Raw genomic sequence first — 15,502 nt, forward strand, 5'->3', positions numbered from 1 at the left:
TTGGTGGACAGAGTACATGGACAGTCTAATCCCATCATCTCGTGACCAAAGGGACCAGGACAGGCTTTGGAGGCATCAGGAGGTTCTCCTTCAGCTTTGCTGGGAACAGACTGCACCTTTGCTTGTTTTGGCAGCAGTGTATTGCACTAAGCCAATGTAATTTTACCTCAAATTCCAACATGTTCTTGACACAGAGCTACTACCTGTAGAACTTGATTCTCTGACATTGAAGCTGGTTTCAGAAGATGACTGGTTATCAGTCATGTTTGAGGAAAAGAAAGCTGGTTGCTGGTTGAAAACCAGCCCTCAAAACCAGCCTTAGGATCCAGCAGGTGAAGAGACAATCCCAAAGAGCACCAGCATCTACATGTGCTGCATGCATGCTTTTCATTCAACAGAATAAAGATGGAGATGCAAATCAAGGAGCCATCATCTGCAGGATTCATGACAGTCCAGGGTCCGGCTAGAGAAAACAATGTTGCTGCCTTGTCTGCAGCAAAAGAGTAGGTTTGTGGTATGAACAAACCTCCTCTTCAAGAACTGTGTTTTCTCCATGCATCCATGCTGCTTTCCAGTGTTTGAGATGAAGAAAACATCACTGGACAGAAAGCCAGACATTTGTACTCAAAGAAAAGCTGACTAAGATATTGACCCACAGTTTATCACTCTCCATCTTATCTTTTAAAAATATAAACTATACAAGAATGCTATGTACGCACCAAACTCATGAGGCATTCTCATGCTAGTGTCCTAAACCTCCTTTGCTTTTGTCTGTACAGTGTCCAAATTACATTGCAACATACTCAAGAAGATGCCTCTTGAGAGGAGAAGCAGAAACTGGTGTTTGCTTGAAAAGCATTGTCTACAGTCACCAAGCTCTTACTGTAATAAAAAAGAGCCTTTCCCAACTCTAAACCATTGGACAAGAGTCTAGGAAAGTTTCCAAGAGCATGCAACCAAAAGACAAACTGGATGTATTTCACACAGCTTGTCTCCTCCTCCAGTCTTGTTATTTATAATCCAGGAATATAGCTTTGTCTCTAGATGATAACTGAATTACAAAGAACATAGGAAACATGCTGGGAATTTACTGTTCAAATCTTCTAAGAGACATGGCTGTGAGCTCCACAGATGTTGGTGCTCATGATCCATTTGTCTCAGTACGATCCTTCAGAAACTAGAGAAACACTAACCTTTGTGCATTGTTTTCCTTTGCACACAAAGAAGTTTTCTTTATTGAGGGACACAAAACTGGTTTGTATAGTTTTCAGACATCTGGAAAAACACATACTTGGAAACCGGAAGCTCTGGTACTGAAGAATTTCTCATTCATTTCTCTTTCCTCTGTTATTTCTCAGAATTCATTATGAAAGTGAAGCACATAAACTCCTCTGCTTCTTTTATTACTGAAATCAGAAAAGGGAAACATGCTCTAAAATTACTCATGGACGTATGCTTCACTGAGATTAACATTTAAGTACCTGCTGAATGAAGGCTTTCTGGTTTTTCTTTCAATTTTAAAGCATGCCAGGGAACAACTCTCCTGGTTCTAGCTGAGAAACTTGGCAGTACTTCATCTCAGATCTTGGAAGCACACTTCTAGCTGCTGCTGTAATGGTTAAGTGCATTTCTCTTACAATCCCTAAAAGAGTTTGAGGGTGATCACAAGTAGTCCATGTGTTAGGAGCACAGCAGTTGGGCAGTGATGGATAACTTGGAGGGAGCAAATCTCTATCTTGAAGAGGACATGCATCAACAACCCAACACTACTCTGGCACTATTTTCCTCAGCCACACTAACTTTCAGTTTGCCACTGTGTGGGATCTCTGCAGGCTATGAGCATAACCAAAGGGAAAGCACTTGAACAGGACAGTCACAGAACATGCACCATTCCTCACATAACTGAAACCAAAAACGGACCCAGCTGAATCTCAGGGATTACTCCGTCTTTGTGTAATTTTCCCACGTTAAAAGCAGACCTGCTGCCTCCTCCTTCCTTTCTTGCTAGTTACAAAGTTATGGCTGAAAGAAATGCTCTGTCCAACCCAAACCTAAACATCCTCTATTTTACAATTCTATCAACGTATTGAAAGTCAACTATTTGCATGGCTCTGCTTAGCAGGACACATGGCACAGACCACTGCCCAAGGGAAACTTTTCTCCATTAACTTTATTTGATGAGCATATCTAGGCAAAGTTTACTGCACAGCATCAGCATTTTATTCTTTCTCTAACAGTGCAGCTATGCTCAATATTGTATTAACAGTGAAACCTTCTCATTCAGTCTTTAATTCTTGGGTGCTCCTCTGGAGCAAATCCAGCAGTTTTCTTAAAGACTAAACCTCATTAGTATAATTACTATAGCAGCTGAAAGTATTGACACTAGAAAACAAAAGGGAGCTTTGTGTGCATCCAAAGACATCAACAGTAAACTCTGTCTGAACTCTGTATTCACTAAATAAGGCCAAAGTATTACATTATTCATCCCAAGGGATATCTGCGGAGGCTTTTACCTCACATGAAAATACTAAACTCACAGGAAGTATTAAATAGAACGTACTTGCAGTTACATGCACCTGTACCTGTATGTAACAATATACACCTATACAGCTGCCATCATATGCTTTACAAAATCTCCATAAACCACCACCAGTGGAATAATGGTTCACTGCCATGCTCAGTTCAAGTTACCTGGATCAGGATTAGCTCACTGGGCCCTGTACAGCCTTTCGAAGGCCTTTGATCTGCACAGAGCACAGCACAAGGCAGCAGGAGCCAGGCCATGAGCCACAACATGCTCACACTGCAAGCCTGGCCAGCAGATACTGGACTCCTTGAGATGTGTGGTCAAAACATCAGTGGAAGTTACTATCTTTTTGAGGCAGCACCTGAAATACTGCATCTGTCGTAAGAGCTCAGCCCTGAGAGCTCAGGAGGACATGAACAAAAGGAGCTTGTTAAAAGTCAAATTCCTGGTGAGAAGAGGTGCCACAAGCTCAGAGGGGAAATACAGAGGGACCTCCCTGCCTGAGAAGTGATGAATCCTTAGGTCAGCTTGAGCTGAATGCTTTAACCTCACACAGAGACTTTGGAAACTCCTCTGGTTTCAATATACCATGCCAGGGGAGGTTGAAAGACCTGGGCTTGGAGCTGGGCTGGGCTGTTCTTTATGGTGGAGGGGGAGACATGTAAATGACTAAAAAACCCATAGGCTTGCCTGTGTGCCCTTTCCCAAGCCCTCTAACTGCTTGTCTAGCCCCTATCACCATGGTTCCTAACTCCACCTCCACAGAGCAGAGACTCGAGACTCTCCTTCACCAAACATCCCCCCATCTTCAACCCCCTGCCATCCCCACACACTCCATGTCCCTGGTCCATGCTCCTTCATCACACAGGCAGCCAATACATGCCAACACCATGCAGGAGCATGAGGACAAACACTCCACAGGCTGCACATACTGAGCCCCACACAAGTGTTATGCCATATCTGCGTTAGGCTGGTGCTACTTTTTCTGTTATTTAAAGTTCTTGACGTCAGTTAAGGGTACATAGAAATAACAGGGACTTTTGTCTTAAGAGACAATCTGAAAACAACTTCACCCTCTCAGAAAGACGAGCAAGGAGGGGAAATACTTTTTAAAAATCCCCTAAATGAGAACTACAAAGCAAATGAGAGCAGGCTTTTCTGGGATTCCCAGGTAAACGACAGAGCTGTACTGCTGTGCACAGCAAGACTTTCCAAAGTGCTTAACCACACTGAAATCTTTAAGTCGGGAATCAAGACCAGGACTAGCATCTGGAATTCATCTCGTCTCCAATGAGCAGGAATGCTCAATCAGAGAACAAATGGAGCCAAACAAATCACACTTTCCTCTTGAGAGAGCAGGCCACTTCTCTGCCTACCCTTGTAGCTCTTTCTGAGAAATGAGAGCATTCCCATGGGAGTTTTGCAGTTTCTCACCATCTAATTGGAATTCAGTGACATCCATCAGCATCAGAGCTGGTGCTGAAATGGGGAGGGAGAACATGGGCAGCTAGAGTAGAAAGGGTAGGAAAGAGTTAGGACAGGCCTCTGGGAAGTCATAAGCTGCTGGAAAGGCTCACTAACACTTGCCTTAGACTCTCCTCTCGTGTCCCAGCTTAAACACAGCCTAAGCACTCAGAACCACTGCCCTTTCTCCCTGCTGCACTTCCAGCTCTTAAGGACAACAGGTCCTGGAAATACAAGATAGATGTGTCAGTGCTGCAAGTCAACAAGGACTTCACAAGAACCAGCACGCACGGTGCAAGCTGAGTCCCTCTGCAAGGGAAGGAGGGAAGAGCAGGTCTTACCTGCACTTTATGAACTTCATGTCCTTCACATGCAAAACAGAAGCTGAAAGAAGAGAAGCTGGCAGAAGGAGAAAAAGCAGCTCCACAAACAGCCCTTGCCATGTCCTGGTGCAAAAAAAGAGGGTTATTGCTTACTGTGCAAGTACAGACAGAGGCTCATAGCTCTGTCTTGGTCCAGGGAAAACAACATTGCTTCATATTGACTTTTCTGAATGGCCCTGGGAGTTTGTGTGAACCAATCCTTTTCTTGTGCAAGGATACAAGAAAGTGTTTGCTTGCTTCACCAGGAAGTGGAAGAGCAGCACACACAAAGGGAGAAATTTAGGCTTTAGGAATTTGATTGCTGGCCTTTCCTTTTCCCCCCTCATCTTTCACTGCAGTTTTACTCTGGAAATTCCGCAATGTTCAAATCCTTTCAAGAAATGATGTTTTCAGGCTCTTGCACAATTCGCTTTGGAGCTGTTGTGTTATTTATTCTTAACCACTTTCCCACACAGTAATCACTCTAAACGGGCCCCTTTCTTCCTTCAAAGTTTTACACTCTTTCCTCTAGAGACAGGCTGATATCATGGCCCCAAAATTTACTCAGCTGGAACGTGAGGTAAAAATTGCAAATATTCAACTGCTGCTCATCCAAGAGCTCATGAGAATGAGCAGCGGGGATGGGAAATAACCCTGCTTTCCCACATTCAGCATTTGAATATTATCTTTCTTGATGCCAAATATGTAGTGGAACAATATCTGAGCTGAGGTAGGTGAGTGCTACAGACTTTTATTTTGATAGAGAATAATCTGTTTTCAGGATTTCATGCACATCCTTCTTTTCTACACTGTATATTTAAGACCGTTCTTTGCCATAGCAGAGTAAGACATTTTCAGCTTATCAAATTGGAAAATGCAAGTAAGTTACTGTCAGCAACAAATTCTAGTCAGTTACAGTGTTCTGTGGTTTTTCCTTCCTTTTTTTATATCCAAAATATAGCCTGGTTTGGCTATTCAGACCCTTTAGGCTGGTGAACGCAGTACGACATACTATACATAGTACTACAGCATTACTCAGACAATGTTGGAATGTGCCCAAAAATATTTGAGCTGACAAATATGCATTGAGTATTCCTTCAGGGACAGCAAGAACCTATACATCTGTTAACTACAGGTAGCACAAATGGAAAAAGCAGAGATACAGAAAACAAATATTTAGAGCAGTAAAATCATACAGCTCAGTGCCTGCCACCTCCTGCAAATCCTGTGACAGAGCTCTTGGAAAGCGGGACGGTGCAACAGCAAACATTAAAACACAGTCCTAAGCAAGCCTCCTGTTGGGTACAGAAATCAAAGTTCACAAAAATGACATAGTCCTTTTCCAAATCATGTGGCAGCAGCAGTACCAGCACTGCATATTTGGTCTCTCTGTTTTAATTTATTTTTGCTTTGTTGTCCATAAGCTTCATCTGTATTCAAACCCTAACCTAGTAATGCACAGAGTTCCATGGATGTTGTCAAAAGGAAGGTAGTGGCATGAGGAAAAAAGCTGGCTCAAGAAAACCTTAAGATGTTCTTTTCGTCTTGGGTTTCCTTTGCATAAAAAGCAGAGCTACTGACCACCTGTATCAAAGGGCAGATGGAAAAAGCAGCATTTAACAGAGAAATAGCCCAGTTTCTACATGGTGCACCAGGGTCAGAGTAGAAAGGACGTAAAGTAAATAATGAACACAGAAACATCTGCAGTTGGTCTGCTACAGCTTAAAGGACTTAGAGCAAGTGACTGGAAGTCCTAATGAAACTTAGATTAATTTGAAAACTTTTGGAGAACAGAAAGAGAATCTCAGTGTGCATCTCCAGGGCTTCCTGCTAGCAGCCAGAACTGTGCTGAAACAGAAGAAGGACTTGGTCCTTCAGCCTCACACATCATCCTCTCTGGAAATGAAGAAGCCAAAACCATCCAGCTTCCCACTCCAGGTGCCCCAGACATAGGGCTAACTGCAACTTGGTTTCCTTTCTGGCAGTCTTCTCCTTACTTGTCTGCATCAGCAGCTTTCACAATACTTCCACTTCTAGTACGTAATTGAGGCACAGCGTTTTGAATGCTGTACACTAGTAGTGAACAACCTTTCTGTCACTACAAGACCCAGGATGAATTAGAGGGTTGAGAACCACAGCTTTCCCAGCAGGTGTTCCCATCACATAGACAGCATGTATCTTCTGATGTGCTGCTTTCTTTTCTGAGATCCACATCATGTATACATATCCTTCCCAGCTGGCTGAGGATCAGGCCAAACTCACTATTAGGAATGTGCTGTCAAGTTTGCCAACATCAACGGTCATGTTCCAGTGCCTATAAACACTCCTAGTTATGCCTGAATTTATAGAGAAGCAGCCCACATCTTCACTGGGCTGCATCCCGTCAGGCTCTTCACCCTAGGGCCCCTGGACTGCTGTTACTCCAACAGTGGAATAGCAGTGGTCAGTCTCCACTTTATTAAAACAGAACTTGTTAAAGTAGCTGTATTTGACCTGAAAAAAACACTGTCTCTTCACCATTTGTGAGGACTCTCTGCTGCCAGGCCTGTCACCTACTGCTGCACCTCCTGTCAGTCCAGGACAATAAGGTTACTGGGAAAGAGCCACTCTCAAAGCAGGCAGCGCTAACACTTTTACTGAAACCCACTGCTAACCATCTCCCTCTTAACACACTCCTGTCTGCAGCATCTTGATACCTGAAGTCCCAGGGAAGCACCCATGCGAGGACCTGGAATAAGGGCTTTGGGACTGTTACTGTAAATGAACAATCAGAGAGAAAGAAACCCAGTGAGACTTAAAGAGCTGCCTTGGAAGGACCCTTTAGGTAACTGAGCCAACTTTCAGGGTTTTTTTCTGCAAAACAAGTTGAAGTACAGTCCCAGCCCAGCAGGAGTCCTGGAATATGAACTAAAAAGGGATTTACAACATGAAAGAAAGGGAGATTTGAGTAAGCGCTTACTCTTACCCAAAACACAGGCTTTATCCATTCAACTATGACCCTGCACCTACAGCCTATGTTTAGCTCAGGCCTCATGGATGTGTTGGCTAGTTAAATGGGATCTCCTGATAAATGCAAATATGCTGTGACAGAAGAGTTCAACATAAACACAGAAACATCTCAAACCACAGTTTATAGATTATAAACTTAATTTCCCAAGACCCACTAGAAACCCAAAAGCAAGTTCCTATCCAAAAATCATATTTATGTTAATACTTGAAGTGAACTAAGGTTAAGGGTGTTAACTGCTGAACTGACAATCACAACAGAAGCACTGACAACCTATCTGTCTCACTGAAAACACGTGATGGACTGGAAATTGTTTCCAACAGAGAACATGAAAGAGAATAATATTTAGGTCAGACTATGGTTAAGAGCTACTGTCCATAATAGCCAGCTTCCACACAGAACTGAAGCTGAAACTTGCTTTTGAGCCCAAACAGTTCCACTGGTGGTTCTTCCATGATTCAGCAAAGTAAGGATTAACAGTGACTACTTGCTGCAGAGGGCAGGCTCTACATTTTTAAGCTACTGTCACATTAGTATCCTCAATAACAGGGCCAAAAGTTGGAACTAGTCCTCAGTCCTCTCCTTGATCCAAGCTGCCGCCTATTCATTTGTGACAGTGCAGCATGAATTCTCATCCTGCAAATATGGTTCGTGTAAAAGAACAAAAGTTTGGGTTTTCTTGGGGTTGTAAATTTAGCATCTCTGATCAGCCATAGAGTATGAGTAATAGTAAAATGATGTAAAAGAAATTTAAGTATTTAAAAGATAACTAGTGAACTTGTGATTTTCTTCCAGGCTGACTTAACTCTGCTGTAGCCAAAATGTAGACAAAATGTAGACAAAGCAAAGGGATTCTTGCAAGGCTTTCAAGACACTGCCAGAAAGTCCCTAACAAGGAGAAGTGCATATGACCACAGCTTTACCTACACTCAAGAACTACCACTGCAGCATCTCTGCACTCTATCAATATACAGCAACATTCACGCAATCTGATGTCAGAATCGCCTCTTCTGTGTTCCTTGGTGCTTAGTCACTTCCTTTTAGTAGAAGTAACAGGAATGTCAAATCCAGTATTTTAAGAACAGCAGAGACCAGTATGAAATGGCTAGCAATAGGCAAGGAATAGCAAAACTACAGCTTGAGGAGGTGGTGGAGTCGTGTGAGTGCCTAAAGGTTAAACTATCAAGGACAGGAAGTAAAGACCCATGGAGCTGGAAACTCTCAGCATGCTGGATCTATCAGATATGAATACTAAAGGCTGAAAAGAAGAATGCATTTCCTAATTTCTGGGAAACAGAGAATAATTAAAAAAAAAACCAAAAGTACAGGCTTGCATGTCTGTTGAAAGTTCATTGGAGAAACTGGGAACCCTGCCCTCTCCCTGGACTTCAGGGCAATTCCAAACACAATTTGATAGCAGGGTCCTTTATAAGAATGCAATGAACTTAATCTCTGTTTACACAGGAGAGTAACTGTTCCAACAGTGGATGTTGAGGTTGTATTGTGTTAACCCTGGTTGTGCTAGGGAAAATACTCATGGCATGTGCTTCTCCTCTCTAGTAGTGACAGCCCCAATGCTTTTAGCTTGGGTGGATCCCCTGCCAGTGCACTGAGGGCTACTGTGCCTGCAGTGTATCTCTGGTTCTGGTTACACTTCAGTGCACTGTGGTGCCCACCTTAGGGCTGGCATGTGCACCATCCACACTTAGCACGGGATACAAGAACCAGGAGCCAGGTGAACTGGCTGGGTCTGAAAGCTCTGGCTGAGAAGGCAGTGCTGGGTTAACAATTGGACACAATGATTTTAAAGGTCTTTTCCAACATAAACAGTTCTATGATGCCACTGTCCCAGACTTACTGCCTTCTACGAGATTTCTTACATACTTAATATAAGCATATGCTTAAACACTCTGTAAATCCCTTGTTCTCAGAAAGCTGACATGCCATTGGAGATGTTCAGGTAAGGTGCAAAGTGTATGCAGGTGGAGGAAGCAGATTTTATTCAGCTGCTTTTCCATGCAAACTAGAGGGCATAAATATTGGCAGGATGAAACTGAGCTGACCATTTTGTCTACAAGTCTTCGCATAGCTTTGAGTAACAGCATTTCAATAACTTGAAGCTAGCATCACCTTGGATATCTAAGGATGCCAGCATTCTTTTCTCCTCTATTTTGGCTTGTTCAGCAGTTCCTAAACTTCTGAATATGAAGGATACAAGAACAGGATATGAAGATGCAAGGTACCTGCACACATAACCTCAACTCTACCTCCTTGGATGATAGCCCAGTCCAGACACAATTCCTACTCTCTGTCTCTGAGCTTCCTAGAACAGGAGCAGCTACTGATAGCTAACAGTATGTATTTATACTTCACAACAGAAATAACCCTGCACATGGCGCTCATCTGAATCCCTTCATCTTTATGTAATAAACTGTATTTTAACCAACAGTAATCCTACAAATCACTTCCATTTCCCACTAAAGTGGGAATAAAAATTCATGTTTCCCCTCAGGCAGAATATTACTTATTCTCCAAACCTGAATTATTTTAAAGATACCTTTTGTGACATTTGCTACTCAATATTTCATATTCAGATGCAAGATTATAAAGTTTCAGTATTCTGGTGAACAGAACAGTGTGATGTTCCATTTTTACAATACTCCTGTCGACACTTAGGTACCATCCTGCACCTGATGTGATCCCACTGGCCTTCCTACATTTAGTACAGGTTGATAGGCAGTGAAGAACTTCAGGGTTTATTCTAAATACAGTCTCAAAAGGTAGAAAATAAACATGAACCTGGGAAATCTGGCAACTGAGAACTTCACATGCATATGATGGATTGTTGGTAGGTCACTTGTCTGTTCCAGCTAGCTCTTTTGTCTTGTTTTCACACATGGCTGGCAGAAGCCTGGTGCCCCTGGCAGACTGAAGTTTGCTTTAGGTTGGCTCTGACACCACAGGGAGCAAAGCAGTAGAACAGGTCATGTCCTACTGGGTCCCAAATTTTTCCTCTGAGTCTTATTTCACACTTACTTCAGTACTTCTGGAAATACACCAAGAAATCTGGTTCAGGATAAGAACTGCCTGTTCCAACATAATTTCTCTCATCTCAGTGTTTCAAATGGGCTTGAATGCTTGGCTCTGCATCCAAAGCAGAAACTCTTCATTCCATTCTAGCATTATGTAAGTACAAGTCTCATACAACGGCAAAGTTTTATCATGACAGTTTTGCTTACAGACTTGGGCACTTGGAATGAGAAGAAAAAAAACCCCAGAAAACTAAAAAGCAAGTAACAGATAATGGGAAATCTAATGCATTCAAAATTGTTACATGACCACCATTAGAAAAACAGCTTTGAAATGTAGTTTCTCTTCTACTGCAAGGAAACACATACACCTTCCATTTTCAGGGAACAAGAAAGTGTCAGCTTCTGAAAAGAAATTAAAGATCGTATCAATCCAAACTATCTTTGAAAGTGTATTTGATGGAATACAAATGCCTAGGCCATTTCTGTAAACCTCTTCAAGCAGCTCTGTGGTCTCCCATACATACAGTTAGGTCAAATAAAGAGGGTGGAAAATAGATCTGCATAAAGCTTTGAAAGGTGAATCAACATCAGTAGTTCTCAAATGCAGTGCTGAGCTTTCCATAGGAGACAACAGCATCCATCTCACAGACTCAAAGGGATTCAGATGCCAAGCTCAAAACCAATACTCAAACTTACATGAAGCAATTAGCTATGACAGGTGCTCATTTCTGAGTCAAATACACATATACTCCCAAAATTTCACTGGAAATCTTGGAGTAACTGAATCTATATTCTTCTAGTAGAAAGATGTCTTGGGATGCAGAGAATCTGCTCATAGTTCTTTCCATTCAGCCCTTCAACTGACCAGTAGTAATGCCAACTTCCATGATTTTATTCCAAGAATTGTGATATAAAATGTTCCTCTCAGGGATGCTGCACATAATTTGTTAAAAAATCTAGAACCAACACTGTCTTTAAAAGAGCTCAGAAATGCTCGCCTGACCTGGGAGCACTTGGATCTGGTGGTACCAAACCAGAGTCTCTCCTGCAAGTACCAGGGAGCCTAGCTCCAAAACATAATGGTGTACATCAGTGTAAGTAAGCAAATTCCAGGAGCCATTTCAAGGCTCCCCTTCCTAAAGCTGCTCAATAGCAGATGCTTTTACTTAAAAGAAACTGCTGTCAAATAATATACAGTTTCCTTAGTCCTTATCTTAAAAGGTCCACAGACAAATAGTTTTAAAGGCAATGATCTCCCAGTATTGAGGTCAACCCGGGCTCTTTCACTGGCTTCTGCAGACCCAGAGCTCACAGCAGCTTCTTAAATGAGTCTCAAGAAATGGTTCCTTTCTACTTCAGGGGATCTTCTTTATTTGCTTTTCTTAATATTCCTTTCAGAGGTCCTGAAACTGATTCTCCTTCATGAGCTCTATGCAGCTTCCTATTCATGCTTACTCTATCTTACTTGTCAGGCTGAAGTATCCAATATCCAAGGCTGGATGACTGTCACCTCCTGGTCACTCACCCCAGCAATTTACACTGATTTTTCTCATCTTCACTGCCAAGAGCTAAAAACTGCATGTTCTAAGAAAAAACGAATCACATGGATAAATGACTGCAGAATCAGAAAGGATAAGATGAAAGCCAGTTGGCAGACAGTCATTAGTAGGAAAGACATTCTGCTTCCCAAATACTGCTTTCAAAAGGAAAGAGGAAATTATTAAAGGTATCATTAAATAGATTCACTGCTCTTCAAGAAGGGCAGTATTTGGTTTTAGCTGGAAGAATAAAAATAACATGAAATACTGTATCAGTCACAAAACCAACCATCAGCTCATCCCACCCATATTATGGCTCTGAACTGCCTCCTTCCCAAAGGCTATTATTTATTCTTTATTATATTTCATTTTATTAAGCAGTTTAGAGTTGCAATTAATTATTCAGGGTTTGGGGGTTTTTTTTGGAGTACTGGGGTTATAAAAGGACCTGGATGCTAAACTAATCCAAGGACATCTTGCCATGGTGATGGCTATACAGGATCCTTGGGAAAACTCACCTACAACAAATCCTGTAGATAGAGAAGCTGCCTTTGAGGCACACAGAAAGAGCAATCACATTAGTAGGTACAATCACAGCCTAGCAAGGAATATCACTGCCTCCATCTGTTGGGGGACAGATGCTTCTCCACCACATTGCTGAGAACTATACAGTTATGGAAGACACAAGAAAATGTGTGGGAACACAAAGAGACACTGATTGAGAACAATGATTATCTGACATAAGTCAGATTCTCTCTGGAACACCCAGGCTCTACAGCTGGAAATGCACAGAATTTAGAGGCTGATCTGGGGCTCTGTAACAAAGTCCATAATCAGAGGAGCATTTCATAGGGACCCCACTAGTGCTATATGGTGCAGTATGCACATGCACCCCTTAGTGCTATATGGTGCAGTATGCACATGCAGTTGTGTGATGGAGGTACAGCCAAAGGCAGTCACCCTTCTTCAGAGTGATCACATCTAGCCACAAGTATATAAGCGCAACTCAAATAAGAGAAGGTGCCATTGTCATCAATGTCATTTTACAGAAACCTGGTGAACTGAGAAATGGGAATGTTGATATGGCAAAGTATAAATAGCAAGCAGAGCTCTAACTGCACACTTCAAGTATTAGTCAATGCTGAGCAATTTATGCTTATCCTACTACATCAAGATCTTGCTTTAGAAATACAGGGAAATATCTACAAACAAAATTTAATGAGTTATCAGCTTTCAGTGCCATTTTGTCCAAAATCAACAGGAAAATCTTCTTACAAATGGAACAAAGTGTTTTTCCCCCAAGCTAACCTTGCCAAACTAAAAATCCAGGAGCTAGAATGGAACATGGTACATTAAATGTTGCTTTACTTCTCAAGCCCCAAATCCCAGACCTCAACCCCCTATATTTATAAAGCAAAACTCAAAGTAGTTTCAGTGGTAATGCTCACTGCAATCAAACTTCCTCAGTCTCTTGATCCAAAAGTTGCTTTAGCTCCCTGCATAATGCACTAAGTTTATACACTTTGCCACCAGTACTCATATTTCAACTAAGTGCTGAAATATTGAGATTACTTATGCCTCAAGCTCCTGGATTCATGTGATTATGCAAGAAATCTAGTACAATTAAAACCAAATTGCTAGCACTTCACATGAAGAAGAAAATCTTCAAAATGGGACTGCTAAAGTTGCCAAACTCAAAGTACAAATAAAAAGGCACAAAATACATCGCTTATTAAATCAGACTATTTTTAAGGTACTCTCAGGACTGTGGGAGCCATGCTGGAGTTGGAACTACTGATACCATGCTGTCATGCAACATCTTAAGCAGTCTGTTTGCAAAAGCTTGGCAAAAATGTAACAAATTTGCAGAAACCATCAGGAGAATGCAGGTACCCCAACAGAAATTAACTGATGTGTAAAAACAAACACGTTTGGGTTTTTTTTCTCTCCCTCTTGTACATGAGGCAGGACTGCAAAGAACACTTTTCCCTGCAGAGCTGTCCTGTTGCTTTCCATCGGCCCCTGGAGATCACACATTTCAGCAGGTCCCCATTCCATGCACCACTGTCCCCTGCTCTGGGTCTGTTTAAACCAAGAGTTACTGCAATTTTTACTTTATATTAAAAGCCAAAGAAAATGTTCCCTGATCTAATAAAGGAACTGCAACATAAGAGATGAGCTAGAGCAACGTTTCTATGAAGCCTTCAATTTCTGCCCGAGAGTGCCCTGGCATCAGTAGTGCACAAGTGCAATAGTCTTGAATTTGAGGATGAAATCCTATAATCCAAAGAGGAATCCATAGAAAGTCCTACCTATAGTTTTTTGACAGATCCTGCTACTAGGCATGTATTTATAATAAATGCCCGAGAGAGATGTTTAATATTTAAATATTTTGTCCTGGCTAAATAAATTCAATGTATAACAGACTGCTCCAATAGCTATACACTGTAAGTAGGAAGAGTGGTGGATATGCTGCCCTGCAATAGTTAAACTATCTTGAGAGCCTGCTGAAGTTTTATTGAGAACACAGGCCTTACATATAATGAGTGTTAGTGTTTTCTCAGACTACAAAGGAAGTCTCATCTTTATCCATGCGAAACTTTGGCTTACAGCCTTAGCAGGTCTGTGCATGTTTGAGACAGTATAATGTCAATGTCTGCAGGAGCTGAACAGCTTCAGTTGGACCTATTCCATGATTCTATGACCAGAAACATTGCCACAGTTCTGAAAATCCCCCTTTTCTTCTCCCCTGTATGGAGAAATAAAGGCACTATATGACTCCAGGCTCTGTTCCAGCTGAATTCACATTAACTGGTTGTCTGGTTTTGCTCCCATCACAGCTGAACAGATTGTAAGTTTCTAGTCATTTCATCCATCCTTGACACATCAACACCCAAACAATTCTTCAGTGAAAACATTCAACAGAGTTCTTCACTGTTATGATACTCTTAACCTGCCCTAACAAGAAGAGATTAAATTAATCCTGCACAAGCAAAAAGGTCTAATTTATCAGAAGCCTGTGCTGTTTCTTTAAATTAAGACTATTTCTAATTTATCTTTTTCTCTCAGAAAAAAGATAAACTGCTTCATTGATTAACAGACAAATAGTTCGTTGATTAACATAATCAGGTTAAAGTTACAATAACTTGTTCCCAGCTTGGACCTGTCATTTGCTGCATCTAAGACAGACTCCAAGAGAAGTCCCAGTGCCCAAAAGCTCCTCTGTCTCTCCCCCTCATATCCACTGGATTTATAAAACACAGCACCTTTTGCTACAAACACTGCTTCATTTTGAAGTGATGTAACTCCTTCTGTACCCAAACTTCCCACTGAAGTCTATAAAATGCAATGGAGGCCCCATAAGCTTTAATTCAAAGGTTTAGTACTGTTTTCAGAAAAAGAAAGGCTGTATGAATTCCAGAGACAGCACTGCAAGAACCAGAACCACACAAGTCTGTTTTCTTACATATCCCAAATGTTTAACCTGAGCATCAGTAACAGTGCAAGCTGCCATCAGAGGATTTAGTCTCTTTTTCTAGTGGATTTTCTAGTACTGAGTGTTGTACTAGCTC

Source organism: Pezoporus flaviventris, unplaced genomic scaffold (genome assembly GCF_033815535.1).
Source record: "Pezoporus flaviventris isolate CSIRO_AGI_PZ_B2104156 unplaced genomic scaffold, CSIRO_AGI_Pfla_v1 ptg000041l, whole genome shotgun sequence".
NCBI lineage: Eukaryota > Metazoa > Chordata > Aves > Psittaciformes > Psittacidae > Pezoporus > Pezoporus flaviventris.